This window comes from Globicephala melas, unplaced genomic scaffold (genome assembly GCF_963455315.2).
Source record: "Globicephala melas unplaced genomic scaffold, mGloMel1.2 SCAFFOLD_84, whole genome shotgun sequence".
In the NCBI taxonomy this organism is placed as follows: domain Eukaryota; kingdom Metazoa; phylum Chordata; class Mammalia; order Artiodactyla; family Delphinidae; genus Globicephala; species Globicephala melas.
In genome coordinates, this window is record NW_027207259.1 from 71,528 (window position 1) to 98,620 (window position 27,093).

The 27,093-nt window shown below is 38.5% G+C and overlaps 1 pseudogene; it reads right to left on the reverse strand.

Annotated features, from left to right (window-relative positions):
• Positions 1–6,695: 6,695 nt before the first annotated feature.
• LOC115849399 (sorting nexin-3-like) lies at positions 6,696–23,179 on the reverse strand (annotated as a pseudogene).
• Between the last annotated feature and the right edge of the window lie 3,914 nt (positions 23,180–27,093).

Genomic DNA, 27,093 nt, shown 5'->3' on the forward strand with positions numbered 1-27,093 from the left:
GCAATTATGAACACACTTTTAACAAATCAGAAAACATAGAAAGTCTCAGTAAATAAATAGAAAGGAGAACAAAATAGAAATTTAAGAAAATACAATGTCCAAAATAAAATACTCACTGAATAGGCTTAGCAGAGAATAGAGATGACAGAAGAATTAGTCGGTGAACTTGAAGATAGTACTATACTAATTATCCAATCTGAACAACAAAGAGACTGAAATAAATGAATAAAGACTCAGGGTCCTGTGGAGCTATAACAAAAGATCTAATGTACATGTCATTGGGGGCCCAGGAGAGGAGAAAGACTGTGGAGCTGAAAAAGTATTTGAAGAAATGATAGCTGAAAATTTCCCAAATTTGACAAAGGACATTAACTTATATGTTCACTAAGCTGAGCAAACCACAAATAGGATAAACCTGAATAAATCCATGCCAAGACACATCATAATCCAACTTCTGAAAATTAATGAGAAAAAAATCTTGAAGGTAGAGGAATGATTCTTTACCTTTATGGGAAAACCTATTTGAATTATAATAGATTTCTAATCAGAAACCACAGAAATCAGAGGAAGTGGCAGAATATTTTTAAAGTGCTGAAAAAAAAAACTCAATCAGAATTCTCTACTCAGTGAAAACACACTTTAGGAATGAAAGGGAAATAAAGACATTTTCAGATTAAGGTTAACTTAGAGAATTTCTTGCCAGCAGACCTGTCCTAAAGGAATGGCTAAATAAAGTCTTGAAATTGAAAGGGAATGATAAAACAAGGAATCTTGGAACATCAGTAAGGAAGACAGAACAAAGGAAGGAGAACAAATATGGACAAATATGATAGATTTTCCTTTTCCTTTTGAGTTTTCTGGAATACATTTGATGGTTGAAGCAAAAGTTATAACATTATGGGCTTCCCTGGTGGCGCAGTGGTTGAGAGTCCGCCTGCCGATGCAGGGGACACGGGTTCATGCCCTGGTCCAGGAAGATCCCACATGCCACGGAGCAGCTGGGCCCGTGAGCCATGGCCGCTGAGCCCACACGTCCGGAGCCTGTGCTTCGCAACGGGAGAGGCCACAACAGTGAGAGGCCCGCGTACCGCCAAAACACACACACACACACACACACACACACACACACACACACACACAAAATAAAAAACAAAAAACCCAAAAAAAACCCCATCAAATCAATAAATTGTACACTTGAAACTAATATATTGTAAATCAATTATACTTCAAAAAAAAAAAGAGACACAGTAAAAAATGATAAACTTAAATATTTTATTTATGTGTGTTTCAATTCTATATTTAAAACATCTAACTGCAGACTAATAGAGGTTAGGAGATGAGTTACCTGAAGATTTAAATTTGACTAAAAATCCAACACAATTTTGAATAAAGAGTAATAAAAGAACTCATCTATCTTTTCAATTGATTTCCTGGAAATTAAAATTTGAGTACGTGTTAGTACTTTAAAATCATATATAAAAGATGAAATACGAAATTTTATTTGGTGAGGTAAATGCGTCACTATGTGGTGACAATCACATCGAAGAGAATCAAATTTTATGACAAAAAGCAAGAATCTGAGAAATGAGCAATAAACAGGGAAAATCCTTTTTCATCTTTGAATCTGATCTTTACTTTGAAAGCCTGTATGAAAAAACTCATTCATTCTTCTTTTATAAACAATTTTAAAGGAGGGAGGGGCAATATAGGGGTGGGGGAGCAGGAGGTACAAACTACTGAGTGTAAGACAGGTTGCTAGGATGCATTATACAACACAGGAAATATATTTTTCCTGTGCCAATGTTTTGTAATAACTGTAAGTGGAGTGTAGCCTTTAAAAATTATAGAAAAAGCTCATTCATTCTGAATGTAAATTCTACATGTTTAAATTTTTTTCAGAAAATGCATTTGAAGATAATATGGTCTCATGTCATTCAGATTATTTAATTGTTTTTTTTAATTGTTGTTTTTTAAAAATAATTATTTAAGTAATTGAGACAAATTCCAAGAATTCCAAGAATTTAAGTAACCAAGATGTAGCCATCTTTACTTTATTAAACTGGCTATAACATGACTCAGTTATATTCTCACTTCCTGTTTATATTATCATTTTTCTTCTTGCTAGAGACCAACAATTTTCTACTTATTTCTCAGCCAAATGCCTGAGAAATGCCTGTGAGAATTGGATTTATTTACATAATTACTATTGGTACTGTTTGAGCAGAAAGTTTCGTCCAGCTCTCCTAGATAAATTGTCATATCATCCGTTGGTATCTTTGTTCTTGCATCCAACCTTCTTCCTCAAAAAATTGCCAGACCACCTGCCTTTGTCTTTTCTGTCATGTATAATTACACTTTTTCTCCTAATATTACACTGTAAATTCACTGGCAATGGTCAACAGCAGTGACATCGCTAAATCAGCTGCTCACTTTTCAATGTTCTTCAATTTTCTACAATCTGAATATCTTCCACTCCATTCAAATTGATTTGTCCTTTTATAACAACATCGTTTCCTGCATCTACTCCTGCCCATATAACTCTCATTTTCTGTCACTTTTTGGTCCTCATATTTTTCCACTATTGAATATTGCTTTGAAATTAAGCATATTATTATGTGTATGACATATATATAAAATCATAATAAGGCAATGAGAAAAATTGTGTTAAATTTCTCAAGTGATATATAAACATCATTGAGGAAGAGAACATAAACTGCATTTCCTTTCCTGTTATATTTGCATAATTTTAGATTCTAAATAGATAGTCAACAATAGCAAAAAAAAAAAAAAAAAGCTCATGTAATAATATGGTCTTGTACATAAGAAAACACAGGGGAGGGCTTCCCTGGTGGCGCAGTGGTTGAGAGTCCGCCTGTCGATGCAGGGGACGCGGGTTCGTGCCCCGGTCTGGGAAGATCTCACATGCCGCGGAGCGGCTGGGCCCGTGAGCCATGGCTGCTAAGCCTGCGCGTCCGGAGCCTGTGCTCCACAACGGGAGAGGCCACAACAGTGAGAGGTCCGCGTACCGCAAAAGAAAAAAAAAAAAAAAAAAAAGAAGAAAACACAGGGGAAATTTACCTGTACAATCCAACCATTCTACTGAAAAAATAACAGTGACAAAAAGGAGTTCATTAAATATTGCAAAACACTTAAATGTTTAAAGTTAACATCAAAGTAGTCCAATACCACATTCTTGCATAAAAATTTTTTAGAGCAATATATAAATCTTATGTTAGGATAATTTGAATAATACCCCACTGATGGCCAGAAATAACATTTTCCACTCTCTATCTGTCCATGAGTTGTCCTTGTTTATTTTTCCAAACAGAGAAGGTTAATTACTTACCCACAGTCTCATTATACATCAGTTTTTTTCAGGATTTACTATGAATCAGAATATTAGCCACTATAGGTTGGATCTCTACTCCTAAAATGCCCAATTACTGCACATTAAAATGTATTTACCATGAATATTAAAAGCATCTTGGAATTCCACAGCAACACGTTCCTTAAAAGAAGCTTTTATTTCATTATTACAAAGAGTGGCCAGTATAAGAGTATTGGTTTTCAATCCTATAAGGTAATTTTTCATGACTTTAGAATGCAAATAGCACACTTATTAATTGCTAATTTCTGGTTATATTTTTGAAATAAGTAATGTTCTTATGACATATAGAAAAGGATGTGTGGCAGTCAGGTGGATCAGACTTGAGAGAGTAAAAGATCTAAGTCTTATGTCTTGTACCCTCAGGTCTGCTCTATCTTTGTGACTCAAATACTTCTCTTAGAAGCACTAGACCTAGTCTCTCTGTCTCTCTGTCTCTGTCTCTCCTACACACACACACACACACACACACACACACACACACACACACAGAGACAAGCACAAACAATAACAGCAATATTTAAAAATAAAACTCACCCTCATGATTTTCATTAGTCATAGGAAATCTTCTGCAGTGCTCTATTGGATAAGTAAGCATCTTTGGCAGGAAATTGTTTCACGACTGTCACTTGTGGCCCATAGAAAATTCTCAACTTGGTTCTGAGTTGTGTTGGCAGGATTTTGAAATGTTTTTGTGTCCCCTCTACAAACACAGGGGGAAGAGATTATACCACCCAAGGCAAGATCCTTGGGTCAGAGAGAATTTTCGGTCATGCAAATCAGGTTTATGGCTCCTGAGCTCTGTAGCTAGGTGCGGTATGGAATTAATCAGAAACAGGAGGAGACTCTGGACTCTGGACCTTACAGGATTATAAAGCTTTAGTTGCAGTTGTTCATTTGCTCACTTGAATAAATGCACAAATAACTGCTTATACACAGAAAATCAATTGATAAATGGGAGGTTAGATTTCTTTTTTTTATATTTCTCTTCATGCAAATCAACCTGAGCTAGCGTATCTATTGCTGAAAGAGGAAGAAATTTTATGTTCACTTGATAATTTATACAGACCAATAAAACTAAGCCAGGATTGTTACAGAATAGGTTCCTCTTCTTTTTTTCTCAAAACTTTATCCACTGATACCAGTCTCCTTGCCTCAAGCATTTTCTTCAGCTGCCCAAATTCAGTCCTAGGCGCTTTGCTCCTCAGATTGTGTGACCTTCTGAACCCTTTCTGCTATGTTGGACCTAGACTCTGCCATGGGTTCTCCTTGCATCTCTAATCCTTACGTTGGTCCACTGGGTTCTTCAGTGGAGTCCCTGGGACTCCATCTCTGACCTCATCTCACACTCATTTGATCACCTGCTCTAATCAGACCAGTCTCCTTGTTGCTCCATGAATACTCCAAGCTGCTTTTGTTTCCTGCTTACTCTTTCCTCCACCTGGAATACTCTTCCTCCAGATATTCCCACGACTCTCTCAGGTCTTTATTCTCCTTTCCAGTGGGACTCTCCCTGGACAAACAGTCTAATGTTGCCACCCTCATGCAACCGTTATCTACCTTTGCTACTTTATCTTCTCCTCAGTATTTATCACCATTTAATACACTCTGTATTTAACTTTTTTAATGTTTATTATCTCCCTTCACAAGAATGTAAACTCCTTAAAGGTGGGAATTGGTACCTACTTTCTTCCCTGCTCTATACCTATAGTGCCTGTATAGAACATGAATTAATCCAGTTTTTAAATGAGTTAATTTGCAATATTACTATTTTTCTTTGTTTACTGCTCTAGTGAGAACCTCCAATAAACTGTACAATAGACGATCTGGTATTTTACATCCTTACTCTGTTTTCACATCTGGCTAACTCCATTGCCTTTTGAGACTTCTACTTGCGTCAGGTAAGATATTGAAGCTCCAGAATTCAAGTCCTTACTTTTCTTTCAGGTCAATCACAATCTTGTTTGGGGGACAGATTAGTACAAAGGGCAGCAAAACACATAGCGATGTCACATAGTAATATCTCACAAAATATTTGTATTTTTAATAGAATTATATGTTTATCGTATCGGATATAATCGTTTATTAATATTGATATTTTCCCTAGTGTTCTTGTCACTACAGGCATACCTCAGACATACTGTGGGTTCAATTCCAGACACCTCAATAAAGTGATTATTGCAATAAAGCTAGTCATACTGATTTTTTGGTTTCCCAGTGCATTAAAAGTTGCACTATACTGTAGTCTATTAAGTACGAAATAGGATTATATCTCAAAAACATACATACCTTAATTTTAAAATATTTTATTGCTAAAATATGCTAACCATCATCTGACCTTCAGCAAATCTTAGTCTTTTTTCAATAGTAACATCAAAGATCACTGATCACAGACCACCATAACAAATATAGTTAAGTTTGAAATATTGCAAGAATTATCAAAATGTGTCACAGAGACACTAAATAAGCAAATGCTGTTGGGAAAATGGCACTGATAGACTTACTGTATGCAGGATTGCCACAAACCTTTAATTTGTAGAAAAAAGCATTGTCTGAGAAACACAATAAAGCAAAGCACAATAAAACCAGATATGCCTGTATTTTAACTTCAGTGAATTTTATTTTTGTGTATCAGAAATGCATTTTTATTTTTATTTGAAAACAACCTAAATTTTTAGACAAATGATTTTAGTATATAAATTTGATTTTGTTTTTATACAGAATATAAAGATTTTCCTCATTGATCTTCCATGTGAAGGGGATTACAAGCCTGAAGGGAGATACCTTCTGCACACAAGTGTGTATCTTACGTGTAGGGTACTGGAAACCAATGTGTAGTAGCTTCCACACATAAATTAGGTCGTGACACCACCTATTAAAAAGGGGATAAGAGAAAAATTCTATTACTCAGATCCGAGAAGCAAACATGACACAAAAACTGCAGGTGAAGACCAAATGAGTAATTTTAGTTAGGACACTGCAGGTTATACTGGAGTAACAGGTTTGTGAAACTACAGTGTGTACCACATTAAAACAGCAAGAAAGGGCTATTTATATGGAAAGGCTGGAATGAGGGATTTTGTTCACTAAAGCAAATTAACTTCTTGTCAACTGCCAAAACAAAACAGAACTGAGCATTATGTTAGTATACTGAAGGCATATTACACCAGTTTTTGTGCAGCATACTAAAGTTAAAACTTCTTCACTGGTGCGTATGAATCATTAATAGTCATGGAAAGTTTTTTTGCCCCTTCTCGCCAAATTTCAGGCATGTCTTATTTTTGATGGAGCATTACTTGTATCTATAATTTCATCCTGTAAAAACATATGAAGACAACGTCCATTCTGTGCCAAAGGATGACCAGCGACCTTGTTCATAAACTGCTCCAGTCCTTGCTTCCTTTCTTCAATAAAATTGTCAACAAATACTACATCATCTCTTCTAAAAGAAAGTTGACGCAAAAATGCTTTCCCAGGGACTGGGGGAACTACAACCTTGATCTCTCTTTCTAATTCACTTCGCAGCTACTCAAAGTCACTGTATCTTCTTCTAACGGCAGATTCCTTCAGCTTGAAAATAGGCAGATTTGTCTTGACCCTGCTTTCGTAGGTGGTGAACCGACCCTGGCCTACCCGCACTGTCTAAGGGTTGCTCACATCGACCTCGAGGAAGCTGCTGGGAGGCCCGCAGGCGTCGTTCAGGTTCTGCGGCTTGGTGATCAGCCGCCGGGTGCCCGCCACGGTCTCCGCCGTTTCACGGCTGTAGCCGCCGCCGCCGTCGCCGCGGGCTCCCTCCACCCCTTCCGCGTTCGGCCGACCCCGCCGCTGGGACGCCGAGCTCGCGCGCAACTTTAGTGAATTTTACAGTGCATTTTTTTAATACAGTAATTTGAAAATAATCGTTTTCAGTAAAGACTTTCTAATTAATGAAGGATGAATAAAAAATGATTCATCTACTGTTGCTATTCTGTTTCTCTCTTTTCTGTTTTCCTGTGATCCATGCTTGCTTCCCTCTGTTTTAAAGGAAGTTAAAAATGAGTAGTTGTGATCTTTTTTTTTTTTTGCGGTACGCAGGCCTCTCACTGTTGTGGCCTCTCCCGTCGCGGAGCACAGGCTCCGGACGCGCAGGCTCAGCGGCCATGGCTCACGGGCCAGCCGCTCCGCGGCATGTGGGATCTTCCCGGACCGGGGCACGAACTCGGCAGGCGGACTCTCAACCACTGCGCCACCAGGGAAGCCCCTGTGATCATATTTAATGATCTTTTTTACACTTTCTCGGTGTCATGTTGAGTGGACTGTGTCTAATTAGAAGTTAAAACCTCTCTTCTCTCTCTCTCTCACTGTATTTCTCTTGCTTTTTCCTGCTCTCTTCCTGGAATCCATGAATGTTACTTCATATTTACAAAATAAAACATATCAAGGTCATATAATGGATTTCTGGGGGAGAGGAGATTTTTCTTTAGAAATGTTCTTTTCTTGATATAAATTCTGTTGGATATAAATTGTTGGCTGGTTGGATAAGAGGGTCCTTGAACAATGCATTTTCTATCACCTCACCCTGTCTTGAGGGCTCAGCAGGAGCTGATAGACAAGGGGTAAGAGGCATGGAGATGGCAGCCTAGGCCTGTGCTTCTTAATCCTGGGTGCACAGTATAATCACTTGAGACTAATTTTTTTTTAAGTTTTATTGGAGTATAGTTGATTTACAGTGTTTTTTAGTTTCTGCTATACAGCGAAGTGAATCAGTTATACATATACATATATCCACTCTCTTTTAGATTCTTTTCCCATATAGGTCATTATAGAGTATTGAGTAGAGTTCCCTGTGCTATACATTAGGTCCTTATTAGTTATTTTATATATAGGAGTGTGCATATGTCAATCCCAATCTCCCAATAAGATTATTTTTAAATTACTGATTCATAGCCCTGTTCTTTTCCTCCCTTCCCCCTCCCCTCTCCCAAGAAATTTCTGTCTGATTAGTCTATGATGGTACTTTTTACAAACACTTAGGGTAATTTTGGACAGGACAATCCTGTGTGCTATTTCACAAATTTTACATGTAAATGAATAATCCAAAGAATGGAAAGTGTTTTAAGTCTTTTGACAACACTGGAAAAAGAAAGGGAATTTCTCCTCTTTTCCCTAAAGGTCTTACATAATCTGTTGATGGGGAGGAAAAATTTGACCAGAAAGATTGTCATCAGTGCTAAATTCCAAGAATGTTCACCCAAAAACTAAAGCATAACTTATCTATGCTACCTGCCTCAATCTTTCTTAGCTTGAAGTGACTTACTGGAGAATTACCCTCTTCAAAAATTCTTACCTTTCTAGCTTTATGAAAGGAGGTTGTGTGTTCTTATTTTCCCAACTTTATAGAAAGATCAGAGGTAATCCTAAGAGAGGCAGTCCCTATTGTTTCCACTGTTGTTCTCCTTTTTTTTAAAATTGAAGTGCAGTTAATTTACAATATTATATTAGTTTCAGGTGTACAATATAGTGATTCAATATTTGTATAGATTATACTCCATTTAAAATTATTACAAAACAATGGCTATCATAGCAATCAGAGAAGAAAAAGAAATAAAAGGAATCCAAATTGGAAAAGAAGAGGCAGAACTGTCACTGTTTGCAAATGACATGATACTATACATAGAGAATCCTAAAGATGCTACCAGAAAACTACTAGAGCTAATCAATGAATTTGGTAAAGAAGCAGGATACAAAATTAATGCACATAAACCTCTTGCATTCCTATACACTAATGATGAAAAATCTAAAAGAGAAATTCAGGAAACACCCCCATTTACCATTGCAACAAAATGAATAAAATACCTAGGAATAAACCTACCTAAGGAGACAAAAGACCTGTATGCAGAAAACTATAAGACACTGATGAAAGAAAATAAGATGATACAAATAGACGGAGAGATATACTATGTTCTTGGATTGGAAGAATCAATATTGTGAAAATGACTATACTAGCCAAAGCAATGTACAGATTCAGTGCAATCCCTATCAAACTACCAATGGCATTTTTCACAGAAATAGAACAAAAAATTTCACAATTTGTATGGAAACATGAAAGACCCTGAATAGCAAAAGCAATCTTGAGAAAGAAAAAAGGAGCCGGAAGAATCAGACTCCCTGACTTCAGACTATACTACAAAGCTACAGTAATCAAGACAGTTTGGTACTGGCACAAAAACAGAAATATAGATCAATGGAACAGGATAGAAAGCCCAGAGATAAACTCATGCCCCTATGGTCAACTTATATTTGATAAAGGAGGCAAGAATATACCACGGAGAAAAGACAGCCTCTTCAATAAGTGGTGCTGGGAAAACTGGACAGCTACATGTAAAAGAATGAAATTAGAACACTCCCTAACACCATACACAAAAATAAACTCAAAATGAATTAAAGACCTAAATGTAAGGCCAGACACTATAAAATTCTTAGAGGAAAACATAGGCAGAAAACTCCATGACATAAATCACAGCAAGATTCTTTTTGACCCACCTCCTAGAGAAATGGAAATAAAAACAAAAATAAACAAATGAGACCTAATGAAACTTCAACGCTTTTGCACAGCAAAGGAAACCATAAACAAGATGAAAAGACAACCCTCAGAGTGGGAGAAAATATTTGCAAATGAAGCAACTGACAAAGGAGTAATCTCCAAAATATACAAGCAGCTCATGCAGCTCAATATCAAAAACACAAACAACCGAATCCAAAAATGGGTGGAAGACCTAAATAGACATTTCTCCAAAGAAGACATACAGATGGCCAAGAAGCATATGAAAAGCTGCTCAACATCACTAATCATTAGAGAAATGCAAACCAAAACTACAGTGAGGTATCACCTCACACTGGTCAGAATGGCCATCATCAAAAAATCTAGAAACAATAAATACTGGAGAGGGTGTGGAGAAAAGGGAACCCTCTTACACTGTTGGTGGGAATGTAAATTGATACAGCCACTATGGAGAACAGTATGGAGGTTCCTCAAAAAACTAAAAATAGAACTACCATATGACCCAACAATCCCATCACAGGGCATATACCTTGAGAAAACCATAATTCAAAAAGAGTCATGTACCATAATGTTCATTGCAGCTCTATTTACAATAGCCAGGACATGGAAGCAAGCTAAGTGTCCATTGACAGATGAATGGATAAAGAAGGTGTGGCACATATATACAATGGAATATTACTCAGCCATAAAAAGAAAAGGAATTGAGTTATTTGTAGTGAAGTGGATGGACCTAGAGACTGTCATACAGAGTGAAGTAATTCAGAAAGAGAAAAACAAAAACCGTATGCTAACACATATGGTTATATGGAATCTAAAAAAACAAATATGGTTATGAAGAACCTAGGGGCAGGACAGGAATAAAGACGCAGATGTAGAGAACAGACTTGAGGACCCGGGAAGTGGGAAGGGTAAGCTGGGATGAAGTGAGAGAGTGGCATGGACGTATATACACTACCAAATGTAAAATAGATAGCTAGTGGGAAGCAGCCGCATAACACAGGTAGATCAACTCAGTGCTTTGTGTCCACCTGGAGGGGTGGGATAGGGAGGGTGGGAGGGAGACACAAGAGGGAGGAGATATGGGGATGTATGTGTATGTATAGCTGCTTCACTTTGTTATACAGCAGAAACTAACACACCATTGTAAAGCAATTATACTCCAATAAAGATGTTAAAAAAAAAGTTAGATCAAAACAATGGCTATATTCCCTGTGCTGTGTAATATGTCCTTGTTTCTTATCTAGTTTTTACACTGTATTTTGTGCCTCTTAATTCCAAACCCCTATCTTGTCTGTCCCCTTCCCTCTCCCCATTGGTAACCACTAGTTTGTTTTCTATACCTGTGAGTCTGTTTCTGTTTTGTTATACACAGTCATTTGCTTTATTTTTAGATTCCACATATAAGTGATAACAGAGTATTTTTCTTTATCTGTCTGACTTATTTCACTAAGCATAATACTCTCTAGGTCCATCCATGTTGTTGCAAATGTCAGAATTTCATTATTTTTTATGGTTGAGTAATACTTCATTACACACACACACACACACACACACACACACACACACACACATATATATATACCAAATATTCTTTTTCATTCATCTGTTGATGGACATTTAAGTTGCTTTTATGTCTTGGCTATTGTAAATAATGCTGCTATGAACATTTGGGTGCATATTTCTTTTCAAATCAGTGTCTTTGTTTTCTTCAGATATATACCCAGGAGTGGAATTTCTGGGTCATATGGTAGTTCTATTTTTAGTTGTTTTTGGTTTGTTTGTTTGTTTTTGGTTTTGTTTTTTTGGCCACACCCCTCGGCTTGCAGGATCTTAGTTTCCCGAACTCCAGGCCCATGTCAGTGAAAGCGCCATGTCCTAACCAGTGGACCACCAGGGAATTCCCCTATTTTTAGTTTTTTGAAGAACCTCCATACAGTTTTTCATAGTGGCTGCACCAATTTACATTCCCACCAACAGTGCACAAGGGTTCCCTTTTTTTCACATCCTTGCCAATATTTGACTTTTTGATGATATCCATTCTAGTAGGTGTGAGGTGATATCTCTCAGTTGTTTTGATTTGCATTTCTCTAATGATAAGCAATGTTGGACATCTTTTCAGGTGTCTGTTAGCCATCTGCATGTTCTTGAATTGGGCTTTTTCATAGCATCTCTTGTCCACATTGGGTGGAATGAGAAGACAGGTAGAGGGAATGAGGTTAGGGAAAGAACTGCACAATTCTTCCATTCCACAGTCATCAAGAAGTATATAATTAATCTTAAACCATGCTCAGTAAAGATACAAAAATCTTCTTGTTTTTGGCCAGCGAAACAGCCTTGTATCAAGCTTTATTTTTATTGCTGAGAAATACATATGCTGAGTGATATGCACAATCAAGTGTGTGTCAGAGTCCATTTGGCTTCTCAACTGGTTTGAAATATTAACCCTATTTCTAGATCAACAGATCTCAACTCTAGCTACCCATCAGAGTCAGCTTAGAGCTTTGTAAAAAGTACCATCACCCAGGTCCCACCTCAGACTAATCAAATAGAAATTTCTTGGGGTGGAAGGAAGGAAGAGAAGTTAGGGCTATGAATCAGTAATTTAAAATACATTCTCAAGTGATTATGCTGTGCAACCCAGAATTAAGAAACACGGTCCAAAGCTGACATCTAGGGGGTCCTAGGCTGTCCATGCCTTCTACCCCTTATCTGTCAGCTCCTGTTGAGCCATCAAATCAAGGTGAGGTGGGAGGGAGTGTATTGTTCAAGGAGTTCTTATCAAACTAGCCACTTCCTATCTAAATAAATATTTTGAACTCTGTTCTTCTCGTTAAGAGTTTCAACCACAATTAATTGAGTGGCCTTTGATCCATATCACTATCTTCATTATTATAAAGATACTGTGGTGCCTTACCCAAAAATGTGTTATATGCCACTAAAAAACAGTATAATAGTAGTTTAGTTAATGTATAATTGGTCTCTGAGTAAAGGTAGGGCAGAGTCCTTTCAATCTTGGATGTAGGATTTCAACTTCCTTATTTTCTAAATACTCTGACTTCAAAGAATATATAAGGCCAGAGTGAGCTTTGAGAGGAGATTACAAAAATAAGAGCTAGCTTGTGAAGAAACTGAAGGTCATTCCTCTGTAATTGCACCAAATAAAATGTACTGCTATCTTGTATATAGAGAGAAGCCATTCCAGATTTCCTTGCATCTGTTATATTAACTAGTCTATTTCAGTTTTTTTTCTGTGTCGTTTTAAATAAAGTTGGATGGCAAGCTACACCTGTCATTCTAGTAGGTTAGTTTATGAATCAATTCTAGAGAATCTTCTGGTCAGAAATCCCCCTCTTACCTGATTTTCTTTCTTTCTTTTTTTCCTCATTGATTTCTAGTACCTATTCATATATACCAGATATTAAACTGTTATATAGTTGTAATATTTTCTCCCAGCCTCACATTGGTTTTCAAATGTATTTTTCAATATTGTTTATGGTTTCTTTTGTCATAAAGAAGTTTAAAGTTTTGTTTACCTTTTTTTTCTTCATGGGTTTATGATTTTGTGCTTTTTTTTCCTTTTCTTTTGAAAGTCCTTTCAAGTTTATAGTTTTTTATTTGTTTTTTTACATTTAGCCGTATATAGCATTTTATTTTTATCCATAAGTTTAAATAGTTAGCTTTATTTTTTCCCTTAACTATAGGCAATTGCCGCAGTGTTGTTCATTGACTAGCACACTCTTTACCTGATCTTTTGAAATGTCACATTTACCGTATTCTAAATTCCTATATGTATTAGATTGAAAGACACAGATATTTTTAAAGGTTTTTTTTTTTTTATTGGAGTATAATTGCTTTACAATGGTATGTTAGTTTCAGCTTCACAACAAAATGAATCAGTTATATATATACATATATTCCCATATCTCTTCCCGCTTGCGTCTCCCTCCCTCCCACCCTCCCTATCCCACCCCTCCAGGCGGTCACAAAGCACCGAGCTGATCTCCCTGTGCTATGCGGCTGCTTCCCACTAGCTATCTACCTTACGTTTGGTAGTGTATATATGTCCATGCCTCTTTATCGCTTTGTCACCGTTTACCCTTCCCCCTCCCCATAGCCTCAAGTCCATTCTCTAGTAAGTCTGTGTCTTTATTCCTGTTTCACCCCTAGGTTTTCCATGACATTTTTTTTTCTTAAATTCCATATATATGTGTTAGCATACGGTATTTGTCTCTCTCTTTCTGACTTACTTCACTCTGTATGACAGACTCTAGGTCTATCCACCTCATTACAAATAGCTCAATTTCGTCTCTTTTTATGGCTGAGTAATATTCCATTGTATATATGTGCCACATCTTCTTTATCCATTCATCCGATGATGGACACTTAGGTTGTTTCCATCTCTGGGCTATTGTAAATAGAGCTGCAATGAACATTTTGGTACATGACTCTTTTTGAATTATGGTTTTCTCAGGGTATATGCCCAGTAGTGGGATTGCTGGGTCATATGGTAGTTCTATTTGTAGCTTTTTAAGGAACCTCCATACTGTTCTCCACAGTGGCTGTATCAATTTACATTCCCACCAACAGTGTAAGAGGGTTCCCTTTTCTCCACACCCTCTCCAGCATTTATTGTTTCTAGATTTTTTGATGATGGCCATTCTGACCGGTGTGAGATGATATCTCATTGTAGTTTTGATTTGCATTTCTCTAATGATTAGTGATGTTGAGCATTCTTTCATGTGTTTGTTGGCACTCTGTATATCTTCTTTGGAGAAATGTCTATTTAGGTCTTCTGCCCATTTTTGGATTGGGTTGTTTGTTTTTTTGTTATTAAGCTGCATGAGCTGCTTATAAATTTTGGAGATTAATCCTTTGTCAGTTGCTTCATTTGCAAATATTTTCTCCCATTCTGAGGGTTGTCTTTTGGTCTTCTTTATGGTTTCCTTTGCTGCGCAAAAGCTTTTAAGTTTCATTAGGTCCCATTTGTTTACTTTTGTTTTTATTTCCATTTCTCTAGGAGGTGGGTCAAAAAGGACCTTGCTGTGATTTATGTCATAGAGTGTTCTGCCTATGTTTTCCTCTAAGAGTTTGATAGTTTCTGGCCTTAAATTTAGGTCTTTAATCCATTTTGAGCTTATTTTTGTGTATGGTGTTAGGGAGTGACCTAATCTCATACTTTTACATGTAGCTGTCCAGTTTTCCCAGCACCACTTATTGAATAGGCTGTCCTTTCTCCACTGTACATTTCTGCCTCCTTTGTCAAAGATAAGGTGACCATATGTGCGTGGGTTTATCTCTGGGCTTTCTATCCTGTTCCATTGATCTATATTTCTGTTTTTGTGCCAGTACCATACTGTCTTGATTACTGTAGCTTTGTAGTATAGTCTGAAGTCAGGAAGCCTGATTCCTCCAGCTCCATTTTTCGTTCTCAAGATTGCTTTGGCTATTCAGGGTCTTTTGTGTTTCCATACAAATTGTGAAATTTTTTGTTCTAGTTCTGTGAAAAATGCCAGTGGTAGTTTCATAGGGATTGCATTGAATCTGTAGATTGCTTTGGGTAGCAGAGTCATTTTCACAATGTTGATTCTTCCAATCCAAGAACATGGTATATCTCTCCATCTATTTGTATCATCTTTAATTTCTTTCATCAGTGTCTTATAATTTTCTGCATACAGGTCTTTTGTCTCCTTAGGTAGGTTTATTCCTAGGTATTTTATTCTTTTTGTTGCAATGGTAAATGGGAGTGTTTTCTTGATTTCACTTTCAGATTTTTCATCCTTAGTGTATAGGAATGCCAGAGATTTCTGTGCATTAATTTTGTATCCTGCTACTTTACCAAATTCATTGATTAGCTCTAGTAGTTTTCTGGTAGCATCTTTAGGATTCTCTATGTATAGGATCATGTCATCTGCAAACAGTGACCGCTTTACTTCTTCCTTTCCGATTTGGATTCCTTTTATTTCCTTTTCTTCTCTGATTGCTGTGGCTAAAACTTCCAAGACTATGTTGAAAAAGAGTGGTGAGAGTGGGCAACTTTTTCTTGTTCCTGATCTTAGTGGAAATGCTTTCAATTTTTCACCATTGAGGATGATGTTGGCTGTGGGCTTGTCATATATGGCCTTTATTATGTTGAGGAAAGTTCCCTCTATGCCTACTTTCTTCAGGGTTTTTATCATAAATGGGTGTTGAATTTTTTCAAAAGCTTTCTCTGCATCTATTGAGATGATCATATGGTTTTTCTCCTTCAATTTGTTAATATGGTTTATCACATTGATAGATTTGCATATATTGAAAAATCCTTGCATTCCTGGAATAAACCCCACTTGATCATGGTGTATGATCCTTTTAATGTGCTGTTGGATTCTGTTTGCTAGTATTTTGTTGAGGGTTTTTGCATCTATGTTCATCAGTGATATTGGCCTGTAGTTTTCTTTCTTTGTGACATCCTTGTCTGGTTTTGGTATCAGGGTGATGGTGGCCTCGTAGAATGAGTTGGGGAGTGTTCCTCCCTCTGCTATATTTTGGAAGAGTTTGAGAAGGATAGGTGATAGCTCTTCTCTAAATGTTTGATAGAATTCTCCTGTGAAGCCATCTGGTCCTGGGCTTTTGTTTGTTGGAAGATTTTTAATCACAGTTTCAATTTCAGTGCTTGTGATTGGTCTGTTCATATTTTCTATTTCTTCCTGATTCAGTCTTGGCAGGTTGTGCATTTCTAAGAATTTGTCCATTTCTTCCAGATTGTCCATTTTATTGGCATAGAGTTGCTTGTAGTAATCTCTCATGATCTTTTTTATTTCTGCAGTGTCAGTTGTTACTTCTCCTTTTTCATTTCTAATTCTATTGATTTGAGTCTTCTCCCTTTTTTTCTTGACAAGTCTGGCTAATGGTTTATCTATTTTGTTTATCTTCTCAAAGAACCAGCTTTTAGTTTTATTGATCTTTGCTATCGTTTCCTTCATTCCTTTTTCATTTATTTCTGATCTGATTTTTATGATTTCTTTCCTTCTGCTAACTTTGGGGTTTTTTTTTGTTTTTCTTTCTCTAATTGCTTGAGGTACAAGGTTAGGTTGTTTATTCGAGATGTTTCCTGCTTCTTAAGGTGGGCTTTTATTGCTATAAACTTCCCTCTTAGAGCTGCTTTTGCTGCATCCCATAGGTTTTGGGTCATTGTGTCTCCATTGTCATTTGTTTCTAGGTATTTTTAAATTTCCTCTTTGATTTCTTCAGTGATCACTTCGTCATTAAGTAGTGTATTGTTTAGCCTTCATGTGTTTGTATTTTTTACAGATCTTTTCCTGTAATTGATATCTAGTCTCATGGCGTTTTTGTCGGAAAAGATACTTGATAAAATTTCAATTTTCTTAAATTTACCAAGGCTTGATTTGCGACCCAAGATATGAGCTATCCTGGAGAATGTTCCAAGAGCACTTGAGAAAAATGTGTATTCTGTTGTTTTTGGATGGAGTGTCCTATAAATATCAATTAAGTCCATCTTGTTTAATGTATCATTTAAAGCTTGTGTTTCCTTATTTATTTTCATTTTGGATGATCTGTCCATTGGTGAAAGTGGGGTGTTAAAGTCCCCTACTATGAATGTGTTACTGTCAATTTCCCTTTATGTCTGTTAGTATTTGCCTTATGTATTGAGGTGCTCCTATGTTGGGTGCATAAATATTTACAATTGTTATACCTTCTTCTTGGATCGATCCCTTGATCATTATGTAGTGTCCTTTCTCTCTTCTAATAGTCTTTATTTAAAGTCTATTTTGTCTGATATGAGAATTGCTACTCCAGCTTTCTTTTGGTTTCCATTTGCATGGAATATCTTTTTCCATCCCCTTACTTTCAGTCTGTATGTGTCTCTAGGTCTAAAGTGGGTCTCTTGTAGACAGCATATATATGGGTCTTGTTTTTGTATCCATTCAGCCAATCTGTGTCTTTTGGTGGGAGCATTTAGTCCATTTACATTTAAGGTAATTATCGATATGTATGTTCCTATTTCCATTTTCTTAATTGTTTGGGGTTCGTTATTGTAGGTCTTTTCCTTCTCTTGTGTTTCTTGTCTAGAGAAGTTCCTTTAGCATTTGTTGTAAAGCTGGTTTGGTGGTGCTGAACTCTCTCAGCTTTTGCTTGTCTGTAAAGGTTTTAATTTCTCCATCAAATCTGAATGAGATCCTTGCTGGGTAGAGTAATCTTGGTTACAGGTTTTTCTCCTTCATCACTTTCAGTATGTCCTGCCACACCCTTCTGGCTTGCAGAGTTTCTGCTGAGAGGTCAGCAGTTATCCTTATGGGGATTCCCTTGCGTGTTATTTGTTGTTTTTCCCTTGCTGCTTTTAATATGTTTTCTTTGTATTTAATTTTTGACAGTTTGATTAATATGTGTCTTGGCATATTTCTCCTTGGATTTATCCTGTATGGGACTCTCTGTGCTTCCTGGACTTGATTAACTATTTCCTTTCCCATATTAGGGAAGTTTTCAACTATAATCTCTTCAAATATTTTCTCAGTCCCTTTCTTTTTCTCTTCTTCTTCTGGAACCCCTATAATTCGAATGTTGGTGCGTTTAATGTTGTCCCAGAGGTCTCTGAGACTGTCCTCAGTTCTTTTCATTCTTTTTTCTTTATTCTGCTCTGCATTAGTTATTTCCACTATTTTATCTTCCAGGTCACTTATCCGTTCTTCTGCCTCAGTTATTCTGCTATAGATCCCATCTAGAGTATTTTAAATTTCATTTATTGTGTTATTCATCATTGCTTGTTTCATCTTTATTTCTTCTAGGTCCTTGTTAAATGTTTCTTGCATTTTGTCCATTCTATTTCCAAGATTTTGGATCATCTTTACTATCATTATTCTGAATTCTTTTTCAGGTAGACTGCCTATTTCCTCTTCATTTGTTAGGTCTGGTGCATTTTTATCTTGCTCCTTCATCTGCTGTGTGTTTTTCTGTCTTCTCATTTTGCTTATCTTACTGTGTTTGGGGTCTCCTTTTTGCAGGCTGCAGGTTCGTAGTTTCTGTTGTTTTTGACGTCTGTCTCCAGTGGCTAAGGTTGGTTCAGTGGGTTGTGTAAGCTTCCTGGTGGAGGGGACTAGTGCCTGTGTTGTGGTGGATGAGGCTGGATCTTGTTTCTCTAGTGGGCAGGTCCACGTCTGGTGGTGTGTTTTGGGGTGTCTGTGGACTTATTATTATTTTAGGCAGCCTGTCTGCTAATGGGTGGGTTTGTGTTCCTGTTTTGCTAGTTGTTTGGCATAGGTTGTCCAGCACTGTAGCTTGCTGGTCGTTGAGTGGTGCTGGGTGCTGGTGTTAAGATGGAGGTCTCTGGGAGATTTTCGCCATTTGATATTATGTGGAGCTGGGAGGTCTCTTGTTGACCAGTGTCCTGAAATTGGCTCTCCCACCTCAGAGGCAGAGCCCTGACTCCTGGCTGGAGCACCAGGAGCCTTTCATCCACACGGCTCAGAATAAAAGGGAGAAAAAGTAGAGAGAATTAGTAGAAGTAGGAAGAAAGAAAGAAAGAAAGAAAGAAAGGAGGGAAGGAAGGAAGGAAAGAAGGAAGGAAGGAAGAAAGAAAGAAAGAAGAAAAGAAGGAAAGAAGGCAAGAAGGAAAGAAAGGAGGGAGAGAGGGAGGAAGGAAGGAAGGAAGGAGGGAAGGAAGGAAAAAAGACAGAAAGAAAGAAGATACAGTAAAATAAAATAAAGTATAATAAAGTTATTGAATTAAAAAATAATTATTTAGGAAAAAAAGGGACGGATAGAACCTTAGGACAAATGGTGGAAGCAAAGCTATACAGACAAAATCTTACACAGAAGCATACACATTCACAAAAAGAGGTAAGGGGGAAAAATCATAAATCTTGCTCTCAAAGTCCACCTCCTCAATTTGGGATGATTCGTTGTCTAAAGGAGGGAAGGAAGGAAGGAATGAAAGAAGGAAGGAAGGAAGGAAGGAAAGAAAGAAAGAAAGAAAGAAAGAAAGAAAGAAAGAAAGAAAGAAAGAAAGAAAGAAAGAAAGAAAGAAAGAAGGTAAAGTTATTAGAATTAATTATTAAGAAAAAAAATTTTAAAAAAAACAACAATGGACGGATAGAACCCTAGGACAAATGGTGGAAGCAAAGCTATACAGACAAGATCTCACACAGAAGCATACACACACACATTCACAAGAAGAGGAAAAGGGAAAAAAATCATAGATTTTGCTCTAAAAGTCCACCTCCTCAATTGGGGATGATTCGTTGTCTATTCATGTATTCCACAGATGCAGGGTATATCAAGTTGATTGTGGAGCTTTAATCCGCTGCTTCTGCGGCAGCTGGGAGAGATTTCCCTTTCTCTTCTTTGTTCTCACAGCTCCCGGGGCTCAGCTTTGGATTTGGCCCCGCCTCTGCGTGTAGGTCGCCGGCTCAGGCCGGGGGTCGGGGGGGAGGGAGGGGCACGGCGTGCGGGGCGGGCCTGCGGCGGCAGAGGCCGGCGTGACGTTGCACGAGCCTGAGGTGCGCCGTGCGTTCTCCCGGGGAAGTTGTCCTTGGATCCCGGGAACCTGGCAGTGGCGGGCTGCACAGGCTCCCCGGAAGAGGGGTGTGGAGAGTGACCTGTGCTCGCACACAGGCCCCTTGGTGGCGGCAGCAGCAGCCTTAGCGTCTCCCGCCCGTCTCTGTGGTCCGCGCTTTTAGCCGCGGCTCGCGTCCGTCTCTGGGGTTCGCGCTTTTAACCGCGGCTGGCGCCCGTCTCTGGAGTTCCTTTAAGCAGCGCTCTTGAACGCCTCTCCTCGCGCACCAGGAAACAAAGAGAGAAGAAAAAGTCTCTTGCCTCTTTGGCAGGTCCAGACTTTTCCCCGGACTCCCTCCTGGCTAGCCGTGGTGCACTAACCCCTTCAGGTTATGTTCAAGCCGCCAACCCCAGTCCTCTCCCTGCGCTCCGACCGAAGCCCGAGCCTCAGCACGCAGCCCCGCCCGCCCCGGCGGGTGAGCAGACGAGCCTCTCGGGCTGGTGAGTGCTGTTCGGCACCGATCCTCTGTGTGGGATCGCTTTGCCCTCCGCACCCCTGTTGCTGTGCTCTCCTCCGCAGCTCCGAAGCTCCCCCCTCCGCCTCCCGCAGTCTCCGCCCGCGAAGGGGCTTCCTAGTGTGTGGAAACTTTTCCTCCTTCACAGCTGCCTCCCACTGGTGCAGGTGCCGTCCCTATTCTTTTGTCTCTGTTTTTTCTTTTTTTCTTTTGCCCTACCCAGGTACGTGGGGAGTTTCTTGCCTTTTGGGAGGTCTGAGGTCTTCTGCCAGCATTCAGTAGGTGTTCTGTAGGAGTTGTTCCACGTGTAGATGTATTTCTGGTGTATCTGTGGGGAGGAAGGGGATCTCCGCGTCTTACTCTTCCGCCATCTTCCCAGCAGCCCCCCTCCCTTTTATTTTAAAGAAAAAAAGAAAAGAAAAGACAAAATGTGCGCAAAATATGCCTCTTGAAATTGTCCTCTTGAAATGTTGACGTCTTTGGAATTTTCTGGTCGATTTACGACCCCAGGATTTTTTTTGATGGCAGGTGTCATGTACAGGCCTGCAATTATTTTGAATATTAAGTGAGCATTAGCGCTGTTGTGTGAAACGGCCAGAAGGCGGCAGCACTTCTCCTTACCAAATCTGGTTACTAGGGCAACAGAGCCATAAGGGAAGTTGTGCTGTAGGTTGTAAATTAGAACGGAAAATGCCAGGGAAAACTCCTTAAGATTATGTCTCATTACTTCTTGTACGTTTTTAAATTTAATTTTTTATCACAACCAATTTGATTACAATGTGTTTTTTTCTTTTGTTCTACGTGTGCAAGATGTGGTTCTTTTACACATATACATATATCTATTCTTCTTCGGATCCTTTTCCCATGTGGGTTATGGCACAATGTTGAGCAGTCTCCTCTTGGTATGCCGTAGGTTTTTGGTGATTTTATACTTCACATGTGTTTGTATATCTCTGTTCACCCCAATATCCTAATGTATCCAATCCTCACACCTTTCCCTTTGGTCAAGCATAAGTTTGCTTAATGAATCTGTGATTGGATTTCTCTGTGGAAATATCTTCATTGGTATTAACTTTTAGGTAACACCTATAAGTCATATCATAGGATATGTGTCTTTCATTTTCTCACTTACTACAACTTGCGTGATTGCTTCTAGACTCATCTATGGTGCTGCAAATGGCATTGTTTCATTTTTTCCCCAGCTAATATTCCATCTCTACTTGTAGCAGTTCTTCTCTGTCCACCCATCTGTTGCTGGACTTTTTGGTTACTTCCATATCTTGGCTATTGTAATCCTGTGTAGTGCAGATTTGTCTGCGTATGTCTTTCCAATTCTGTCTTCTTGGTTATAGGTCCAGGGATGGCCTGCTGGATCCTATGGTAGGTCAATGTTTACGTTTTAAAGGCATCTCCATTCTGTTCTCATTAGTGGCCCTTTCCAGGGTGCGTCCCACTTAAAGTTGAGGGTATGCATTTCTCCACAACCACTTCAGCATTTGTAGTTTATAGTTTTCTTGCTGATGGTTATTCTGAGTGGTGTGAGCTGATACCTCTTTGTGGTTGGATTTGCATGTGTCTCATAATCCTTTGAAATTGAGCTTTCAGGCATGTCCTTTTATTGTTCAAACTGTTATTACAGCTTACTTCTTCAAATTGTTTTCTTGAAACATGTGCCCCATTTTGAAATTTTTTGGCCTTTACCTGCGTCAAGACATTTTGAGGGCATGTTTCATTTACAGGCCTGCAGTACTTGTGCATATGAAGTGACCATTAGCACAGATTTTCAGGCTGCTTTTGCAGGTATCGGCCAGAGGTCGGCAGCATTTCTACGTTCCCCACTCTGGTACCTAGGGAAACAGAACTTCCTGCCTGTGGTGTTCCTCAGATATAATTTAGAGTGCAATGTGCCCTGATTAACCCCCAAAAGCTTACGTCTCTTACTTATGTTTGTTTTTAAATTTGATTTATATTTTTTAGTGGAGTAATATTCCATTGTGTACATGGACCACTTCTAATTTGTGTATTCCTCTGTTGATGGACATTTTCGTTGCTTCCAAGTGTTGTCTATGGTAATTATTGCTGGAGTGCAGTATTACCAGCCTGTGACTTTTGATTCTCATTTTCTCAAGTGATAGGCCCAGCAGTGGGTATGCTTCATTAACTGGTAGCTCAGTGTTTACCGTTTCAAAACACCTCCATTGTGTTTTCATTAGTGGCTCTTACCACGTCCCCCTTAGAACCGAGGATACCCATTTCTCCACAACGCCTTCCGCATTTATTTTTTGCAGAATGTTTTCTCGTGGCAATTCTGACTGGTGTGAGCTGATAGGTTTTTGTAATTTGTATTTGCATGTCTTTAATAATTCCTAATGCTCAGCATCTTTCCACATCTTCCTCTTTGCTTTAAGAAAAAAAAAAGAAAAAGTGTGTGTACAATATACCTCCTAAAATTGTCTTGGAGGGGTGCCCTCTTTTGAATTTTGTGGTCGATTTTTGACCACAGGATTTTTTTTGAGAGCAGGTCAGGTGTCATTTACCTACCTGCAATGATTGTGAATATTTAGTGACCTTTAGTACTGGGTTTAAAGCTTGTGTTGTGAGAAAAGGCCACAAGGGGGCAGCATTTCTCCATTCTCAAATCTGCGTACTAGGGCAGCAGAGTCTTTCTGGAAGTCGTGTTCCTAGGTTGTAAATTACAATGGAATGTGCCAGGAAAAGCCCCTGAAGTTTATGTCTCATTAATTATTGTTCGTTGTTCTAATTGTTTTAATCGGGGTAATGATTAGAATACAGTTTGTCTTGGGTGTACAGAATCTGGTTCATTTGTACATCATATATATCTATTCATGTACAGATCCTTTTCCCATGTAAAAGATTACAGAATGTTTCATAGACCTCCCTTGCCATGTGCTTGGTCTTTTTAGATATATGTACTTAATCTGTATTTGTGTAGGTATGGTAAATCGAATCTTAATTTACCCATTTCCACCACCTTTGGTTTTAGATATGCATAGTTTGTTTTTTAAGTCTTTGTGTGTCTTTCTCTGTGGAAATATGTCCATTTTTGTCAGGTCGTACGTAACACCTATAAGTGATACCATCGGATATCTGTCTTTTGCTTTCCAACTTACCTCACGTTCTGTGATTATCTCTAGGCTCATCTATGGTGCCTCAAAGAGCAGTGTTTCATTGTTTTCCATGGCTAATATTCCATTGTATACGTGGACCACTTTTTCTTCATCTATTCATCTGTTGATGGACATTTAGGTTCCTTCCATATCTTGGCTATTGTGAATAAGGCTTCAGTGCAGCTTTTGCAGCCTGTGTCTTCGGGATTCTGGTGTTCACGCGAGAGGCCCAGCGGTGGGTCTGCTGCATCGAATGGTAGCTCAATTTTTACTTTTCAAAGCAGCTCCTTTCTCTTCTCATTATTGGCTCTTACCACTTTACATCTCACCAGCAGCTAGAGGGTACACAGTTCTCTAAAACCCCTTCAGTGTTTATTGTTTGTAGACTTTTTGCTGATCGTCAGTCGACAGGTGTGAGTTGAAAGCTTTTTGTAGATTAGATTTGCATGAGTCTAATAATTCCTGAGGTTGAGCTTTTATCCATTTTCCTTTTTTTAGAAAAGAGAGTGAGTCAAACTTACCTCTTCATACTATCTTCTTGAAACATTTGCCTGTTTTGAATTTTTTTATCCATTCCCTACCTCAGCACAAATATTTAGGGCAGGTGTCCTTTACAGCCCTGAGTCCTTGTGAATGTTAAGTGACCACTAGCTGTGGGCTTAAAGCCGCTCTTGCGGGAAACGGCCACAAGCCGGCAGCATTTCTCCATTTCCAACTCGGTTTTTGGGCAGTAGAGCCTTCCTGGAAATCGTGTTAGTAGGCTGCAAACTTGAGTTGAATGTGCCAGGACAAACCCCAAGAGCTTATATCTCCTTACTTCTTGTTTGTTTTTTAAATTTAACTTTTATTAATTATCAGAGCAAATTTGATAAAAAGAGTTTGTTTCTCCTTGGTGTACAGAATCTGGTTCATTATATCAATGTATCTGTCTATTCAGCTTTGGATCCTTTCCCGTGTAGGTTATTACAGAGTGTTGAGTAGACCTTTCTTGGTATTCCATAGGTATTTTGTGATTATATATTTCATATGTATTAGTACATGTCTGTTAACCCCCATATCCTAATTCATCCATTCCTTACAACTTTCCATTTGGTTAAACGTAATTTTTTCTTAATCCATGCTTTTCCTTCTCTTGGAAATTAGTTCGTGGGTATCAATTTTTAGGTAACACCTATAAGTGACCTCATAGCATATCTGTCTTTCAGTTTCTTTCGTACTTCAAGTTGGGTGATGATCTTTAGGTCCTTCTATGGTGGTGCAAATGGCACAGTTTCATTCTTTTCCATGGCTAATATTCCATTGTGTACATGGACCACTTCTTCCTTGTACATTTTTCTGTTGATGGTCATTTTGATTTCTTCCAAGTCTTCGCTATGGTAAATGTTCCTGCAGTGCAGGATTGCCAGCCTGTATCTTTCTCATTGTGGTCTGCTCAGGTGATAGGCGCATCTATGGACTTACGAGATCACACGGTAGCTCAATTTTTACCCTTAAATGCACCTCCATTATGTTCTCAGTAATGGCTGTTAGGGGCTTACATCCCCCCAGCAGCTAGTGGGTACACAGTTCTCTGAAACCCCTTCAGCATTTATTCTTTGTAGACTTTTTGCTGAAAATCATTCTGACGGCTGTGAGGTGAAGATTTCTGTAGACTGGATTTGCATGGCTTTATTAATTGCTGATGTTGAGCATGTTACCTTTCCCTTTTATTTTAAAGAAAAATAAAAAAAGACAAAGTGTGCGACAAATATGCCTCTTGTAATTGTCTTCTTGAAATGTTGACGTCTTTGGAATTTTCTGGTCGATTTACGACCCTAGGATTTTTTTTGATGGCAGGTGTCATTTACAGGCCTGCAATTATTTTGAATATTAGGTGAGCATTAGCGCTGTTGTGTGAAATGGCCAGAAGGTGGCAGCTCTTCTCCTTACCAAATCTGGTTACTAGGGCAACAGAGCCCTAATGGAAGTTGTGCTGTAGGTTGTAAATTAGACTGGAAAATGCCAGCGAAATCTCCTTAATGTTATGTCTCATTACTTCTTGTTCGTTTCTTAATTTAATTTTTGTTTTTTATCACAACCAATTTGATTACAATGTTTTTTTTTGTTCTAGGTGTGCAAGATGTGGTTCCTTTACACATATACATATATCTATTCTTCTTCGGATCCTTTTTCCATGTGGGTTATGGCACAATGTTGAGCAGTCTCCTCTTGGTATGCCGTAGGTCTTTGGTGATTCTATACTTCACGTGTGTTTGTATATCTCTGTTAACCCCAATATCCTAATGTATCCAATCCTCACACCTTTCCCTTTGGTCAAGCATAAGTTTGCTTAATGAATCTGTGATTGGATTTCTCTGTGGAAATATCTTCGTTGGTATCAACTTTTAGGTAACACCTATAAGTCATATCATAGGATATGTGTCTTTTGCTTTCTCACTTAGTACAACTTGCGTGATTGCTTCTAGACTCATCTATGGTGCTGCAAATGGCATTGTTTCATTTTTTCCCCAGCTAATATTCCATCTCTACTTGTAGCAGTTCTTCTCTGTCCACCCATCTGTTGCTGGACTTTTTGGTTACTTCCATATCTTGGCTATTGTAATCCTGTGTAGTGCAGATTTGTCTGCGTGTGTCTTTCCAATTCTGTCTTCTTGGTTATAGGTCCAGGGATGGCCTGCTGGATCCTATGGTAGGTCAATGTTTACGTTTTAAAGGCATCTCCATTCTGTTCTCATTAGTGGCCCTTTCCAGGGTGCGTCCCACTTAAAGTTGAGGGTATGCATTTCTCCACAACCACTTCAGCATTTGTAGTTTATAGTTTTCTTGCTGATGGTTATTCTGAGTGGTGTGAGCTGATACCTCTTTGTGGTTGGATTTGCATGTGTCTCATAATCCTTTGAAATTGAGCTTTCAGGCATGTCCTTTTATTGTTCAAACTGTTATTACAGCTTACTTCTTCAAATTGTTTTCTTGAAACATGTGCCCCATTTTGAAATTTTTTGGCCTTTACCTGCGTCAAGACATTTTGAGGGCATGTTT